This window comes from Triturus cristatus, chromosome 11, assembly GCF_964204655.1.
Source record: "Triturus cristatus chromosome 11, aTriCri1.1, whole genome shotgun sequence".
Lineage (NCBI taxonomy): Eukaryota > Metazoa > Chordata > Amphibia > Caudata > Salamandridae > Triturus > Triturus cristatus.
In genome coordinates, this window is record NC_140594.1 from 79,547,902 (window position 1) to 79,561,244 (window position 13,343).

Genomic DNA, 13,343 nt, shown 5'->3' on the forward strand with positions numbered 1-13,343 from the left:
CCTACTAGAGCTCTCAGCTGCCTTTGACACCGTCTCCCACCGCACTCTAATCACGAGACTCCACGACGCCCGTATCCAAGACAAGCTCTAGACTGGAACCACTCCTTCCTCACCGGCAAGACCCAGTGAATCAGACTACCACAGTTCCTCTCGGAACCCACAGAGATCAGCTGTGGAGTGCCCCAGGGTTCGTCCCTTAGACCCACCCTCTTCAACGTCTACATGGCCCCCCTCTCAGCCATCATCAGAAGCCATGGACTCAACATCTTCTCATATGCCGATGACACCCAGCTGATTCTCTCCCTCACCAACGAACCTACAACCGCCAGAACCAACGTCCACACTGGAATGAAGGCCGTTGATACCTAGATAAAAGACAGCTGCCTCAAGCTCAACTCGGACAAGACCGAAGTACTCATCCTGGAACACACCCCTTCAGCTTGGGATCTCCCCCCACCCTGATGGACCACACACACAACCTCGGCATCATAATGGACTCATCACTCACTATGAACTGTCAAATCAACACAGTTTCCTCGACCTGCTTCCATATGCTCTGCCTGCTTCGAAAGACATTCAAATGGATCCCCACAGAATCCAGAAAGATGGTCACCCGCGCACTCATCACCAGCAGACTTGACTACGGTAACACACACTGCACTAGCGTAACCCAGAAACAGCTCAAGAAACTTCAGAATGTCCAAAACACCGCAGCCAGACTGGTCCTCGACATCCTCCACCACAGCCACATCACACAACACCTCTGCAACTCCACTGGCTCCCAGTCAACAAGAGAATCACCTTGAAGTTCCGTACACATGCCTACAAAGATCTCCATGACGATGGGCCAGCATACTTGAAGGCTTGCTTGATGCCTGACACCCCTCATCTAAATGATGCAAGGGTGTTTGCTTTGTTGGCATGATTTTTTGTGTGCAGGAAAGCACACCTTCCTGCACAAAACCAATCATGAGCGCAATCATGGGGCAGCATCAAAGTCCCAGGGTGCTGCATGGGAATGCCCACAACAACACCTTTGGAACGCCTCCTGAGCACAGAGTAAAGCAACGCAGCGATTTGCACTGTGTTGCCTCACTCCATATCTAAAAAGGCCATGAAAAGCCACGCAGTGTGGCTTTACGTGGCCTTGTAGATATGGCTAAGCCCTGTGCACCACCAGAACGTCACAAAAGCGACATTACGGCAGTGCACAGGGCTTGTAAATATGCCCCTTGGGTGGGAATGAGACACACGCCAGTATTCTTGAAAAAGGGTGCCTTTCCTTTTGGGCAATGGGGATCCACTGGGTGTGACCCATATAATATTGGGGTGACCGCTACGCTGCCCTGGCCAGGGTGGAGGAGATGAGGCCGGAGTGGCATTGGTTGAAGGGCCCTACATTACAGCCCTGCTATAAGCATGAATGCTTGTGTCGCTTGTGCAGCTGGGGTACACGCCTGAGTTACTCACTCACGGTCCTTGCAGGAGGTGACCGGTTCAGGCAGTGATAGGGGATCTGATATTGTCTTGGAGAGAAAGGATTTGATCTGTTTCTCTGAGGCAATTGTTATTGGGTGCTCCACCACGGTTTGTTGATGGATGTAGGTGAATGTGCATCCCATGAGGTTTCAGAAATACTGGAGTGGGCAAGCGGTTGTAGTGGATCCGGGAAGAGCTCCTGCAGCAGGAGAGACCAGATCTGTGGAACCTCCTGACCTGCAGGAAGGACACCGTCAACCCGGAGACGAAGAACTGCAAAAAAGAAGGCAACAGGCCTTCCCCAGGTACACTCCCAGGATCTGGAACGACCTTCCCATATCCACCAGGACCAGCCAAGCTTGCTCCAATTAGGAAAGAGCTGGAGACACGCCTCTTTAAAGAACACTACAACATGATGCAGGAACAATCCATGCTGTGCTCCCAGAACCTTGCTAGATAGTTGACTATTTCTTTGTCTTGACCCTATACAATGGTACGCTACCCTCCTACCAGGTTCATGCTATAGAAACACCACATATATACTATCCTGGTCTGTATATAATACCACAGCATAAACTAATACCAGTCCAAAACAGGAGCAAGTACTTATTTCCAGAGCCCAGGTTAGTCTGCGCACTTAGAAAGGTTTGGTTAGGCAACAAGCCAACAACTGTGTGCATTGCCACTGTAGGTCGAAGTGTGGTCACTTCTGGGACAGTTCCATCCCCAGAGGGCACTTCCGCGCTCAGGGTTGAGTTGTTAGTGTGCAGCACGGGCACACACACATGATGAAAGGTCCCTTTTGACTTATGAAGATATTGAGGGGCTGTCGGGCTTTGGACCGTGCAATGAGCAGAAGGAAGGATGCTTCAGGCCTGCACTGGGGGTTTGAAGGTGGAAGGTAAAGAAACCTTGGCACAGGTTGAAGGGAGAGGACGGCAGGGCAGTCTGCCAGGCTGAGGGCTGGAAGCCGCAAGGAGCTAGATCAAGAGGGGACAGCAGTCGTGATCATCCAGGTTCAGTAATCCCATCCAGTGTCAGACTTCCCAAGAACAGTTCTCCATAGTTTGTAGAAGCTGGAGTCCCTCTCGGGGTGGTGGGCCTGTCTCTCTTTGGTCCCTCTGGGGTCTCCTGTACAGCATCACCAGCAGGGTGCACGATGGGTACACAGGGCAGCATGCCATTGTAGCACAAGCTGGATGGGGGGGCAGGAGGTCTCTGGGCCTCCAGGGGTGAAGATGATGCACAGAGAGGGTTCATGTACTTCTCAGTCGCCCTTTGACCTCCTCGGCAGCAGTGCTTTTTTGTGCAGGTGTTTGGAAGTGTTGAGCGCCCGGATTCATCTGTTGTACAGGAAGACCTTGTATAAAGCATGAGAATGTCACACACCAAACAGCAGTAGCAGCACAAGAATAGGGCCCCGACACACAGAGAGAAGACAGCACGGTCACAACTTCCGCCTTCTGGACATGTAAACGACCTTGGCCGCCAGGTGGGCTGTGTATATCTCCTTGTTTCCGGTGTGATCTTGAATGGGCACAGCCAGTCCCCGGAGACGAAGGGCTGCTGAGGTCAACCAATATTAGACTCACCTTGGGGGGTTGAGTGCTCTGTTCCCCCGTGCGCCCCTGTGTTGCAGTGTCAAAGAAGAAACCAGAAAGACGTGGTGGTACAACGGTCTACGTTTGCCCGTACGCGATACGTGTAGCAGAGATTTGTCGTAGGAGAAGCCAGCAACAGCAAAGCCGTGGAGGTGAGCCACCTTGAGGGCAATAAGAGCGAACACCACAACTGGTTACCCAGATGGTGCTTTCTTGTGAGCTAAGGAGTGCCTAGTCCCCCTTCCCAGATGAAAAAGAGACCTTTGAGCTGGGCTAATTCCAGGTCAGCACCTAAATTAGTACGGATACCCAAGCAGTGCGCTACTCTAGCGGGCATCAGGGTTGCCTCTGGCATGGAAGGAACCCAGAGCTCCACTCAAACTTCCAAACAGTCTGTCCAGCATGGAATGAGTTGCAGAGGTGGGCATGTGTTGACCCCAAAACACCCCCTGGACCTGCTAAAAGCTGAGTAAAAGGTCTTTCATAACGGTCAACCCTGTGCCTGGTCTGGCTCTTAGTAGGGGAACGGTCCCCTACTCTCCTGACCAGCCCTGGAACCAGGGGAAGACCCTAACTAATGGTCCCAAATCTGGACTGCTGACCCTCAGGGCAGAGGGCCCCCTGGTAGCATAGCTCCTCTCCATCATCCACCTCTGCGCTTTGTACAGAAGTGGTCCACCACTGGCCAGGAGTCTCAGGAGAGGTGGCCGGCAGTCATCGAAACATCTCTGGCCTTGCTGCGGACTTCTTCCAGAAGGCGGAAGCTGGTTGAAGTCTTTGGAGCCAGGAGCTATCTATTTCATTCACTCACCATCAGCATTTCAGCAGCTGAGGTGGGCGCAAGTGCCAGCAATCCTGGCCGCACCACCTTCCATTTTATCTTCCATAGCACCAGAATGCCCTGTAGGGTGGTAGTGTGGTCAACAGGGCCCCCAGTAACTTTACCCACTTGAGCAGTGAAGGTGTGGACAGGGGTGCAGGAACATGTGGCTGGAGAGGGAATTCAGCAACCCGACCGGTAAAACTCCCTGGCCGAGTGTCTATATAGCTGTCTCGCAAGGGCCTCTGTTTGTACCAAGGATGAAAGTTTGGGGGTTTGTGTTCATGTCCGGTGCATGTTACATGTTTAAGTTACCTTCTGACAAATCTTGTTTTGGGCCTGTGTGTTTGCTTTACCTTGTGTAAATGTGATGTGCTTTTTTGGGCAGTGTGCTGGTGGGTAATTTTGTTATGTGTTTTTGTGTTGCTTCTGGGTTGTTTCTGTCTGGTGTGTGTTCTTGTGTTGAGCGAATGTATGTATTACCTGTATGCACGTGTTTATTTTAGTTGAGTCTGTGCATGATATATGTGTATTGGTGGTGGGGGTCTGTGGGTTTGTTTGAATTTTGTGTCGAGTGGCTTTGTTCATTTTTGTTTGTAGATATATGTGTAGCTGAGTGTCTGTCTGATGTGTCATGGATGTGTGTTTGTGTTGTCTTTGTACTTGAGATTTTTTGTTTTTGACTGCTCGTGTTGATTATGCCTATTTGGGTATTACTGGTGAGCTTGTGTTGTGTTTATGTTGTACATGCCAGTATAGTGTGCTTGTACTGCGTGCTCTGTGGATGTAAGTGTGTTTAGACTTGAGTCGTTGCTTATGGTGAGTATGCTCTAAGCTCCTGTGTGACTCTGTTTTTGTGATTGTGCTGAGTGGTTTATCGTTTGTGTGAGTTTGTGTTGTTTATTAGCCTCTGGTGCTTGCTTGAGTTGTGTTTGTGGTGCATGGGATTGTTTTATTTAGCGTGTGTTTATGCTGAGGGTGTCTGTTAGCAGTGTGTGAGTGGACCCACCGTGATTTGAAATTGTGGCTGTGAGGCCAAACACAGGTTTACAGGGGGACTCCTTAGTCCAGACATGGTGCTACTGCACACATGTGTGTGTGTGTGGTGAGTTTTCTGTGCTTCTGCATACAGTGCTGTTGCATGCCTTTGCTTCTGTATAGAGTGTGCTTCAGCATGCCTTTTGTGTGATTATGTTTAGTGTTCTGTGTTGTATGTACAGTGTGTTGCAGCACAATTGTGTTGTGCCTGCTGTGTTTTTGTACAGCATGTGCTGCTGCATACCTCTATGTGTGTTGTTGTACAGTGTGCTACAGCATGCATGTTTGTGTTGTTCCTGTTGTGCTTTTGTGCAGCGTGTCTGCTGCACGCCTATGCAGTTGTGTTTAGTGTTCTGTATTTGTGTTGTGCATATTGTGTTTTAATGTGGTGTGTCCTGTTGCACACTTCTGTGTTTCTGTTTAATGTCCTGCAGCACGCCTCTGTGTTCATGTTTGCACAGTGTGTGCTGCAGCCTGCAGCACGCACGTTTGTGTTGTGTGTGCTACCTATGTTTGTGTACTGCGTGTCTGCTGCACGTCTCTGTGTGTTTGTACAGAGTGTGCTGCAGCATGACTGCTGTGCCTGCCGTGTTTCTGTTCATCGTGCCCGCTGCACACCTCTATGTTTGTGTTCTTTGGGTTGTCCCCCGCCTCCTGCGTGGCAGCGTGGCCCACCCTCCCTCGGGCTGTGATTGGTGCACAGGCTGCCGGCTGCACGTTTCCGCTCTGAGAATTGGCTCCTAGCCCTTGTCACTTACTTAAACTCTTGACCTCGTGTGGGTTAAAAGCAGCAGCGACCACGCCAAGTCCCTGGCAGGGCACCGAGGGCGGGGCCAGAGGGGGGTGGGGGTGAGAGGGGGTGGGCTGGTGAATGAGAGGGGGGAGGGAGGGCGCATGGTCTGCGGATGCCTGCCGCGCGCTCAGCTGGCATGGAAACCATTTACGGAGGCCTTGGAAATAGATCAGGGTGCACGAGACGGGCGGGCAGGCAGGCAGCGCGTGCTGGTTTTAGTACAAAACATCAGTGCTGTGAATGGGCGGCACTGTCAGGTACACACGCGCTTCTGAAATCTGAAAGAAAGAGTACTGTATCAGCAGCAAAAGTGTGCCGTTTATTTAATTAATGCATTTGTTTATTTTGTAATTTTTTATATAGCGGATTCGGCTCAAAGGCATTACATAACAGGAAAGACAGCTCATGAGAGCATGGCAGATGCAGCAGCGATCCCCACTTTAACCGAGGTGTCTCTCAAAAAGGAACATTTTGAGTTCCCTTTTGAATGTAAACTTCCAACTGTTGAAACCACAGAAGTTGAACAAAAGAAAACTTACAACCGCTCCTTCTCCGGTCTAGCCCCAGGAATATGGAACACACTGCCTTCTGAAACCAGGTCAAACCCCTCGGCTACCTCCTTTAAAAAGAAGTAAACATGCTTCTGTTGAATGGATTCCTTCAATAGTAGCCTTGAAGTCACTCAGCCTGACTCTTTTCCTGTGGACACCACCGGAGCTTGATTCTTGACTGTTATTTTGTATTCTGTATTGCTGCCAACTTATTCCTGCTCACATTTTTCCCTTCTATGTTTGACTTATGAGCTTTATGTACAGCTTGCATGTTTCTCATTTATGTATGGCTTGTCTGCTTTATGTACAGCACTCTAATACCCTTACGGGTCATGCTCGCGCTAAAGAAAACTCGTCAAATAAATAAACAGGCAAGAGTTTGTGCGAAGGGGTGATGAGCGGGAGTTCCAGAGCCTTGCACACAACCTGAAAATGGTTGTATGACAAAACAGCGACTCCCTAAACCACACATGCCTTAACCACACAGTCTTAACAACGACCGCGTCTTTGCCCCGTATGCCTTTACCACGCATGCCTTTACAATTGATTTTGTTGTAAAGGCATGATTGGTTAAGGTATATCCATGGTAAAGATCACACCCCAGCCCCCCCGCCCTCAGTCCTTGAACCCGGTCCCCTGCCCTGCAAACTATCCTCCCCAGCCCTAAAAACTACCCCACCCTGAGCCATAAAACCCGACACCCAGCCCAAAAAACTACCCTGACCCCAACCCCCAGCCCTGAGCCCAAAAACTGGCCCCCAGCCCAGAAGACTGCCCCTTCCCCCCCCGCCCTGAGCCCTAAAACTCGACCCCGGCCGCAAACACTACCCTAACCCCAGCCCCCCGCCTTGAGCCCTTAAAGTGGCCCTCAGCCCTAAAAACTACCCCAGCCATCTGCCCTGAGCCCTAAAACCAGCCTTGAGCCCTAAAAACTACCCTGATCTCCTCCTACGCCCACCCCACGGCCCTACTTACCAAGTTGCGTCCCTGTGCTTCCTGTCCCGATCCTTCCTGTTTCTCTCCCCACCCATGCGCTCTGCATCTAGAGCGCTGACTGCCTTAACCACGCATAGGCAAGCGTTGTTCCACTGCGTTGAAACGACACACGTGGTTAAGCCTGCGTTTTATAGGCCATTTCCCCTGAGAATGCACGTCTCATGCAGTGTTATTGCATGAAAATCAGAGGTTCGAGCAGGAGGGACTCAGCGTTAGTCGATCTTCGTTGAGCTCCAGCGGCTTTCAGTTTTCAAACCAGGCAGGATCAGAAGTGGAGATGCATAGGACTTTATGAGCAATGCATGCAGTCGTAAAGTGACTCTTGTATCGATGGGGAGCCATTGCAGGGTGCGAAGCATAGGGTAGATGCGGTAGAATTTCCAGTGACCTGATCCAAATTGGGCACCTGCATGGAGCACTGCTTACAGAGCAGCCAAATGTGCTTTAAGGAGAGTAGTGGGGAGCAGGTTGCCATAATCTAGTTGGGAAAGAACCAGTGCATGGAACACAAGTTTCAAGTCTTGCTCAGGAATGAATTGTCTGAGGACCCACAGCAGTCTCAGGCCTCGAGGTTAAAGCCCAGCAAGTTTGCATTCTCCGCAATGGCCAGAATGCAGTTCAGGGGAGGGAAGGGTTCCCACTACTCTTGCATAGAGAGGTTGGATTTTTTTGAGAGATTATTAGAAATTCTGCTTTAGTTGGATTTTTAAATGGTGGTTGTCCATCTGTTTATTAACCTTGTCAAATGTGGAGGAAGGAGGACAGATGCTGTGGAGGGGAAGAGGTGTGGCGCCGCGGCCAAGGCGACTGACTTCAGAATCTGGGGATCACGGTTCGATCCCCGGCACCTGTGGCAGGTTAGCCCAGCACCATGTGACTCTGGCCAATAGCTTGCTTAATCTTTCCGACGGCCCCCAGCGCCTAGAGACCCTTACGGTTGATTGTTTGCGCTTTACAAATATGGATTTATGCTGTCAGGGGAAGATATCTTCATGTAGATCTGGGTGTCATCTGCATAATAATGAAAATAATGATAAAGAATCCCACATTTTCACAAAATCCCTTGTTTTAGGTTGGCCTCACCTGAGACACAGCTCCTTTTTAGGTCTCGGCTCGAGGGCTGCGCTTGCGCAGTCTCGCTCCGAGATTTAATGACTTGGAGAAGAGGGGCTTGAACCCGCCCCTCTTCTCTCCTCTTCTCCATTGGCTGGCCTCTTAAATGCTGGCCAGCCATTGGAGAAGAGGTTCGTCTCGCAAAACAGGCCCGTCCTTTTCGGATTCGTGGGCGGTTTTTTTCGATACTTTTCGCTGGGCGTGTTTTTCTCACCTCCAGCCAATGGCAAGAGGAGAGAAAAAGAAAAACACGCCCCCGAATCCGAAAACACGCCCCCGAATCCGAAAATGCCGCTGTCTTTCTCCGAGGCATTTTTGCTTCACCTCGGAGAAAGGCAGTGGTGTGCTTGTTCACTTTCGGGACCGCGCTTGCCTTTTGCTCTGCCTTGTTTTCTATGTTCCTCAGTTCAGGCATCCCTCTCCTCCTGATGTCTGTACCGCACCGCTTCTAGATGACTAGGTCAGACTTGCCCCTCACTTCAGTCCACACCACCTCGCCCGCACTTATACATGCAAAGCTCTCCCACCTATCTCGCAATCTCTGGTACTTGACACACTCTCCTCCGTCTATCGCAGGCACCTCTCACTCCTGTCTGGCCTCTCACCCCCCTCCTAGCTCGGACGTCTCCTCTCTCGCCTCCACGCGACCTCACCTTCACACACTGCACTCACTCCCGTCTGACTGGCATTGCAATCCCCCTCGCAGTTCTGCTTGAATCAGTGGCGCCGCTCGCTGCCTACCTTAGCGCCTCACATGCCCACCCTCACGGTGCCCCGCGAGTGAGAGAGCCAGGCTGCCTCCTCTAACGGCGCATCCTTTGTTTCCAACTCAGGGGTGCCTGCCCCTCGTTGCATCCTGTTCATTTCAGCACTGATTATTATTGAACGATGTATTCGCCTCGCGCTGCCCGTCCTGTGACTCTTTTATTAAAAAACCCCCAAAAAACAACACACTAACGTTTAAAATGAAGCGCCTACACCCGTGTGTAATTCGGTTTGAGCACGCACTTTGTAGTTGGGGGGCGGTGGCGTCTGAGTGACCCGAGGCGGCCCAACTTAGTGCCTGCTCCAGCGACTGAAGACTGCAAAGCAGGCAGAGCAGCCCTAGCTCCTGTTTGGAAGCATTGCCGCGGCGAAGCGCTATGTCAGCCAGGCAGGAAGCGGGCAGCCGCCGAACCCAGCCAGTGAAACACAACACTGCAGCTCCCAGCCTGCGCGCCTGCCCACCGGCGCAGGGAGCAGGAGAGCGAGGGGGTAGCTTCCAGGACTGATGTCTGTGTGTGGGAGGGGCGCTCTGCCGCCACCGGTGTGTGTGGGAATAAAGGAAGGGACAGCCAGGCTGGAGTACAGAGGCAGAACTGTGTGTGCGTGTGTGTGGAGTGGGGCAGGCAGCGGTGGAGCAGAAGAGGGACTGTGTGTGTGTGTGTGTGTGTGTGTGTGTGGAGTGGGGCAGGCAGCGGTGGAGCAGAAGAGGGACTGTGTGTGTGTGTGTTTGTGTGTGTATGAAGTGAGGGCATGAATTGCTGAAGTGCAGTACAGAGCAGCGTGCGTTCTGGAGAAGAGTGTCACAACTCGTGTGTAGAGTGCAAAATGAGGCAGAAGGGGAACTGAAGAGGGACGCTGCCAGGACAGGTGTCTGGAGGGTTGAAGAGGCACATGGAGTGCAGGGTTATAGTGCCACAAAGTGTGTGTGTGTGTGTAAGTGGGTAGGGAGTGAGGGAAAAGAATTGGGACACGCTGACAGGGCTAGTGTGTGAGCGTGTGTTGAGGTATGGGGACAGGGAGTGCAGCGGTGCAAAAGAAGAACTTTTCGCCAGTAACTGTGCATGTGTATGTTTGTGTGGCACACTTTAATAACTCGTGTGTGGTAAGGGGCACACTGCCAGAACTGGCGTCACAGCCAGGGTTGCCGACTTTGGAGCTGGAGAGCCAGATGCGCGTCTCGGTGTAAACTCAGCCTGTGATTCTAGGCAAATCACTTCATCTCCCCGTGCCTGCAAAACATGAATGTGTCCTTGTGTACTGTAGCTGGTGCCCATGTGATGTGCTCCAATGCCTTCGAGTCGAGTTCGTGCTATATAAAACTGCAAAAAGCAGAACGTGTATGTGTGGAGGGGCCTGAGAACTTTAAAAGTAATGAGCACATACATTGTCACAAGCCGTGTGTGGACATGGAGGAGGGGCGGAAGCTGGTTAGCATAACAGAGGGGCGCACTACCAGAACACCCGAACTATGAGATAAGAGGAGTGTACAAGGAGCGCATTATGAGTAAAAGGGGCACCGCACTTCCCCCCCTCCACCACCTCCAGAACTCATGTGTGAGAAGAGGACTCTGGGCCAGGTGTAAGGGAGTCAGATACCTTTTAAAGGATGGCACCTTGCCAATGCCATCATTTGTGAAGGCCGTGGGCCTTGATGTCAAGGAGTCCAGGAACATCTGAGAGGGCCACGCTGCAAAAAATCACGAGATGGGCACACTGCTTGTACTTGTGTGCATGTGTTAATGAGGGCAGGGGGCGGAGATGTCAGAAAACTAAAGAGGGGAAAACTGAATGAATGAATGCGAGTGTGTGTGGGGGGCATCAGGCGGTATAGGAGGTGCTCAGCGCTGAAACATGGTAGAACGTGGAGAGGTAATGTTGCCATGTATGTAACTGGTACCTGTGTGGGCAGGAGACCCGGGCGGTTGGGGTTGGGAGGGGGCGCGAGGACTATGCTGAATGGGAAAGAGATATCAGTTGCAGTGATAAGGGGCACGCCCTTAAAACGTGTGCGTGTGTGGGTGTTGTTGAGGGACGTACGACCCAGAGCACAAAAGAGGTGCACTTTCCTAGAACTTTTATAAGAGGTGGGAACGAAGCCCAGGCTATATAAATACAATTACAATAAGAGGCAGCTTATTTCAGAGGAAGGCATTGTGCCAGGAGGGAGAGATTTCAGGTAGTACATGGATATGTATTTATTTAATGTATTTATTTTTGTTATTTTGGTTTCGTAGTTTTTTTTTTTGCATAACGCTATTACCTAAAGTGTTTTGCACATGACATGTCTGGAAAGAGGATAAGTATATTTACATCAAGAAACAAATTACAAGAGTTGTCTAAAACAGATTCATTGCATTTGTTTGACAAGCGGGAATTAATTACCATAAAATGTATACAATGAGTTTACAGTGTGGGCTCTGCATACAAAGAGAGAACTGGGGGAAAACAGATTTAAATTTAGGTTGTTTATAGTTGGACTAGCAGCAGAAGAATTTTTATCCGGCCTTCAAAAGATGTAAAGGGCAGTGCTAGAAATGGGAAAATTGCAGTGCAGGTACTTACCTGTACCTGAGTACCTACTTGTTTCTGAGAAGTGCTGGTACTCTCCAATTAAAAGTATTGCGTCTGTCTTGAGAAGTGCCGGTACTCTCCCTCTCAAAATAAAACAAGCATTGGCATTGCCGATAGGTCTCCCTTTTGGGTCCTTATAAGTGTTTAGAGAGAGCTATTGGCTTCGTTAACGTTTTTAATATGTGTTGCAGAGCATTGTGAATGTTGCGCAGCATGTTTAAAAGTTATAAGTAATAATTTAAAAAGTGTTATAACCATTTGTCACTTTAAATATAACCTAGAAAACATTACATACAACTGAAGTATCCTAATAACAAGCATTTGCAATGCAATAGGTCTCGCCTTTGCGAAAGTTTGAGCTATTGTCATTGTAAATGACAATGCCTTTTATTTATGTGTTTTGAAAACCTGCAAGCGGTGGGTAAACACGCACTTTGTACTTATAGTCGTTGCTTACGAGAAGCAAGGCTGGCAGTAACTGCGCCTCTTTTACTGCCAGCCTTGCTTCTCGTAAGCAAAGACTATAAGTGCAAAGTGTGTGTTTATGCACCGCTTACAGGTTTTCAAAACACATAAATGAAAGGCACTGTCATTTATAATGCCAATAGCTCAAACTCTCACAAAGGCGAGACCTATTGCATTGCAAATACTTGTTTTCACTACCTGCGATTGGCTAGGCAAATAGGATTCAGACCACTTTAGAACTGCCCCATCGATGCCCATCTGTTCCTTCAGGATGCTGATCAGAGAGCGGTGATTGACTGTATCAAAGGCAGCCGAGACATGAGTTCCGTGAGTCTCGGAGGCGGAGAGACTCGTCCACAATTTGCAGAAGGGCCCTTCCTTTCTGTGCCTGAAGTCAGATTGAAAAATATTGAGAAGGTTATTGGGCTCGATGTGGAGGACCCTTTATGCTACGCAGCTTTCTGGTACCTTTAGACAGGAAGTGTTGAAAACAGCTGAAAGCTGCTCAGGTCCACTGGTGTCAGCATTGGGCCTTTTCAGGATGGGGAGTACTTGGCCGATTCTCGGAATGAGGTTGAAACTCTTGGGGGCATATTTGCAAGAAAATGGCACAGCGCTGTGCCGAAGCAATTCTGCTGTGCTGAACGGTGTCATTTTTTTAAATTACAGGAATGCGCTGTATTTACAACAATACGGCGCATTCCTGTACTCACCCCTGCGCAAAAAAAGCAGCCTAGCGCCAGCACAGGCACCCTTGCACCACAGTGCAAGGGCGCTTGCGTTGCAGGACGGGAAACCTTCCTGGACAAAAACAATCATCAATGGTGTTTTGCTCCTATGTGTGCTGCAAAATGCAAAAGAACAAAAAACAAGGTGAAATAAAATATTTTTCCTAGTTGCGCCACTCTTATGCCTCCCATGGGGAGGCGTACGTTTTTGGTGCTTCCTCGGATTTACACATCCTTGTAAATCTGGAGCAGTGTCAAAAAGCAATGGGTGTTGCGTGGGAACGGCCAATGCAACACCCGTTGCACAGCCCTTTTCCACAGAAAACTGCTTCAAAGAGAACTATATTTGCAAGGCTGCGTTAAGCCACGCAAAGTGGCTTAGCGCCGCCTTGTAATTAGGGAGCAGGGCACAGCACTGCTGGG